We start from the raw sequence: 5,407 nt of genomic DNA, 5'->3' as shown, positions 1-5,407 counted from the left end.
TGATGTTTTCATGGTCTCTGAAAAAATATCTGACCCATCTGTGTCAGATATAAAAGTCTAAAATCAGGCTTGTAACAAATTGATATTAATTTATGTGGCATTCTGGCTCAAGGATCTAGACCTCAGTTATCGTGAAAAAAAGCCAGGACATTTCAGTTTTGACAATATGGGACCTTTAATTTCTGATTTGCCTGATTACACATAGCCCATGATGTTTTCATGGTCTCTGAAAAAATATCTGACCCATCTGTGTCAGATATAAAAGTCTAAAATCAGGCTTGTAACAAATTGATATTAATTTATGTGGCATTCTGGCTCAAGGACTGCTTGATGACTATCACATATATGTCTGTATTGTCCCCTGGTCAAAGTAGAACTGTAGCTTTTGTGTTTGGGTCTTCAGTACTATTGATTGATTGTGTCTGAACGCCTCTAAGTGGCAATTTAATCGATTGCAGATAAACACATGGGCTCATGAACATTTTGTTGATTGGAGTGGCTCCTTGTGAGGTGATCCTCTGGGAAAGACAGTTGCTATTTATGTCCCATTGTTATGCTATGCCTGTCAGAGCCCTGGAAAAGCCTTCGTCAAAGGAAAAGAGAAAAGGAATGCTCTTTTCACTCCTTTTCTCCGACCTCACTTGATCTACAACCTCATTTATTCTGTGTTTTTCTCTACCTATCCTAGTGACACTTCACATACAAATATCCTCTCTTCTTCAGCTTTACTTAAATGGAAAACCACTCCAATAAAAAAAGAGTTGGGTTTGAAGGTGCAGGAATAAATAGACTCTCTGAGATAGTAACAAGGGATTCTTTAGATGTTCCTTCCTAATGTCAGTCATTTTCACAAAGAATTCCTTAACCTTATTGGCAGTAAATGCAGTGTTAGTTTATATAGTTTATGTCCTGCTGTGCTAAATAGAACATGGGAGTGAATTTGTATCATGATGGTGTCATATAACAGAAATATGAAATACATCCTGCTCTGTTGAAGTACAGTATGGATGTGTATATTGCCGAAGGAAGTTTTTGATGAGACGGATTAGGGAGAATCGCATTTTGCTCATCTCTTGAGGGCAGCACAGTAGATTACATAAAGACAAATCTAGATTCGTCATAGCAGATGAATCTACAGAGCATACACTATTGAAGGCATTGTAAATTGCAGTTCACAACTTGTTTTACTTCAGTAATGTGTTGTATTTCAGAGTGAAACAGTCTAAACAATGGGAAGGCAATGTAGGATGGGAGTTGATTTAATTCAAGTAAGAATGGATTAGACTTTTCAGTCCTTCAGACTTTTTAGTCCAAATGTCATATATAAAACTAATATTTTATCCTGTAATATAACATTGCTGAAACAATGTATTGATATACAGACATGAGACAGGTTAGGACATGGCCCATAGAAATGAAACAAAAGCCATGTGTTGAGGCAAAGATCATGGTAAACGGACACGACCCAGACCATGTGTCAATATAAAAGTCGGAAGGAAAAAAAATAAATAAAAATCTTGTTCTCTTAGGTTTGTGTGTGTGCTACAGTGTAAGGATAGTAAAACCTGATTTTTTTTGGCATTTTGACACCTGCGGTTAAATTATTACAAATCGTAAATGTTATTCTGAAAGTGTAACAATGCAAACAGGTTTTCTTTCAGGGGTAGGTTTCGGGTTAGGTGATAGAAAATATAATTTAGTCAGTATACAAGTAATAGAAGTCTATGGAAAGTCCCCACAATTCACAGAAACAAACGTGTGTATGTGTACTTGTTTATGCTACATTATGGGGACCAAATGTCCCCACAAGGATAGTAAAACCTGATTTTTTTTTTGACACTTCAAGGGGGAAAAAAAAATGTAAATAGTAAATGTTCATCTGAAAGTGTAACAATGCAAACAGGTTTTCTTTCAGGGGTAGGTTTAGGGTTAGGGGATAGAAAATATAGTTTGGTCAGTATAAAAGTATTAGAAGTCTATGGAAACTTGTGTGTGTGTGTGTTTAATATATGCAGATCTATTGTAAATTGTTGCCTTTGTGTACTATGAATCATTGAATTCTTAACTCACTGACACATTCAAAAAGACAACTTTGTGTGCTGCTTTGACACATGCAACATTTTACGGGGCTGACGAGACATGAGACGTGCGGATCCACTTGCAAGCTATTTATTAGGAGAAGACAGAGACGTGGTCATAAAACAGGCAAAAAACAACATTTTGTCTTATATTTGTAGTAGAGGGATGATCGTCAAAAAAAAATGTCTTATGGACAGATGAATCAAAAAAGTGGAATTTTTGTATTTTTGAATATCAAGGTTGAGCATGCATGGTGGTGATGTTTTAGGCATGTTTTGCTGCAACACTACTTGGAAGCCTTCACTAAAGGAACTACGAATTCTGCTCAGCATCTAAATCTTTAGCACATCTGTCCTAATGAAAGTCTGGACTTAAATCCTTCTGAAATGCTGTTGCAGGACTTGAAATTAAATTGTATATACATTGTTATGATTAATTGTGGCTGGAACAATAATGTAACTGTAAAAATAGTTGCCTGCTGAAATTGAAATGTATATACATCTGTATCATGACTAGATAGACACGGTGAGTTTGTCTTTACTATACACGTTAGATGTGATCCACCTCATAGTAACAATTCTGTCAGATCATCCATCCTTTGAGTGAGAGTGTAAAGTTACAGGTCGGCCGATCTGGTTTCGTGGTTAAAATGAAAATTTTCGACATGTTTCCGTATTGTTGTTGCTCAGCAATGGCGTGGACGTGATGTTGTCTGGGGGTTTTGGCAAAAGGAGAGTGGGACTGTGGGCAGTGCTCGGGGTGGTGACTGATGGCATTGACTGTGTAGTTCTGACGTCAACTTTTTACGGAAGTCACAACGGTTCGTGAAAATTAAAAAAAAAAAACCTTATGCAGGCTGTGTGCATTTTATTGTGGACTGACTGCTTTGAAAATTATATGGTAGTTAAATAGCCCCTAGACCTCAGTTATCGTGAAAAAAAGCCAGGACATTTCAGTTTTGACAATATGGGACCTTTAATTTCTGATTTGCCTGATTACACATAGCCCATGATGTTTTCATGGTCTCTGAAAAAATATCTGACCCATCTGTGTCAGATATAAAAGTCTAAAATCAGGCTTGTAACAAATTGATATTAATTTATGTGGCATTCTGGCTCAAGGATTGCTTGATGACTATCACATATATGTCTGTATTGTCCCCTGGTCAAAGTAGAACTGTAGCTTTTGTGTTTGGGTCTTCAGTACTATTGATTGATTGTGTCTGAACGCCTCTAAGTGGCAATTTAATCGATTGCAGATAAACACATGGGCTCATGAACATTTTGTTGATTGGAGTGGCTCCTTGTGAGGTGATCCTCTGGGAAAGACAGTTGCTATTTATGTCCCATTGTTATGCTATGCCTGTCAGAGCCCTGGAAAAGCCTTCGTCAAAGGAAAAGAGAAAAGGAATGCTCTTTTCACTCCTTTTCTCCGACCTCACTTGATCTACAACCTCATTTATTCTGTGTTTTTCTCTACCTATCCTAGTGACACTTCACATACAAATATCCTCTCTTCTTCAGCTTTACTTAAATGGAAAACCACTCCAATAAAAAAAGAGTTGGGTTTGAAGGTGCAGGAATAAATAGACTCTCTGAGATAGTAACAAGGGATTCTTTAGATGTTCCTTCCTAATGTCAGTCATTTTCACAAAGAATTCCTTAACCTTATTGGCAGTAAATGCAGTGTTAGTTTATATAGTTTATGTCCTGCTGTGCTAAATAGAACATGGGAGTGAATTTGTATCATGATGGTGTCATATAACAGAAATATGAAATACATCCTGCTCTGTTGAAGTACAGTATGGATGTGTATATTGCCGAAGGAAGTTTTTGATGAGACGGATTAGGGAGAATCGCATTTTGCTCATCTCTTGAGGGCAGCACAGTAGATTACATAAAGACAAATCTAGATTCGTCATAGCAGATGAATCTACAGAGCATACACTATTGAAGGCATTGTAAATTGCAGTTCACAACTTGTTTTACTTCAGTAATGTGTTGTATTTCAGAGTGAAACAGTCTAAACAATGGGAAGGCAATGTAGGATGGGAGTTGATTTAATTCAAGTAAGAATGGATTAGACTTTTCAGTCCTTCAGACTTTTTAGTCCAAATGTCATATATAAAACTAATATTTTATCCTGTAATATAACATTGCTGAAACAATGTATTGATATACAGACATGAGACAGGTTAGGACATGGCCCATAGAAATGAAACAAAAGCCATGTGTTGAGGCAAAGATCATGGTAAACGGACACGACCCAGACCATGTGTCAATATAAAAGTCGGAAGGAAAAAAAATAAATAAAAATCTTGTTCTCTTAGGTTTGTGTGTGTGCTACAGTGTAAGGATAGTAAAACCTGATTTTTTTTGGCATTTTGACACCTGCGGTTAAATTATTACAAATCGTAAATGTTATTCTGAAAGTGTAACAATGCAAACAGGTTTTCTTTCAGGGGTAGGTTTCGGGTTAGGTGATAGAAAATATAATTTAGTCAGTATACAAGTAATAGAAGTCTATGGAAAGTCCCCACAATTCACAGAAACAAACGTGTGTATGTGTACTTGTTTATGCTACATTATGGGGACCAAATGTCCCCACAAGGATAGTAAAACCTGATTTTTTTTTGACACTTCAAGGGGAAAAAAAAAAATGTAAATAGTAAATGTTCATCTGAAAGTGTAACAATGCAAACAGGTTTTCTTTCAGGGGTAGGTTTAGGGTTAGGGGATAGAAAATATAGTTTGGTCAGTATAAAAGTATTAGAAGTCTATGGAAACTTGTGCTTGTGTGTGTTTAATATATGCAGATCTATTGTAAATTGTTGCCTTTGTGTACTATGAATCATTGAATTCTTAACTCACTGACACATTCAAAAAGACAACTTTGTGTGCTGCTTTGACACATGCAACATGTTACGGGGCTGACGAGACATGAGACGTGCGGATCCACTTGCAAGCTATTTATTAGGAGAAGACAGAGACGTGGTCATAAAACAGGCATGGGTCAGGTAATGGCAGACAGGTATATGGCGGGCAAGACACAAGAAACCTAATGCTAGCGGAGGGGAACGATCGGCAAACAGAATCAAAGGGGCGAGACTAGAGGGATAAGTCCAGGTACAAGGCAAGGTCCAGGCAGGGGCAAACAGAATCAAAAATAGAGCAAGACGAGAGGAATCCGAGTGACACAGGCGAAGATCAAGGAACGAGAACACAGACAAGGCAAGAATCGCTAGGGGAGTGATAATCGCTAAACAATACTCTGCAGTGTAATGGGATCAGAGTGAGAGTTAAATAGGGGATGTGTGAGTGATAACAGC

Source organism: Sinocyclocheilus grahami, unplaced genomic scaffold (genome assembly GCF_001515645.1).
Source record: "Sinocyclocheilus grahami isolate Dianchi unplaced genomic scaffold, SAMN03320097.WGS_v1.1 scaffold1126.1, whole genome shotgun sequence".
In the NCBI taxonomy this organism is placed as follows: Eukaryota; Metazoa; Chordata; class Actinopteri; order Cypriniformes; family Cyprinidae; genus Sinocyclocheilus; species Sinocyclocheilus grahami.
This window is presented reverse-complemented; position numbering follows the sequence as displayed.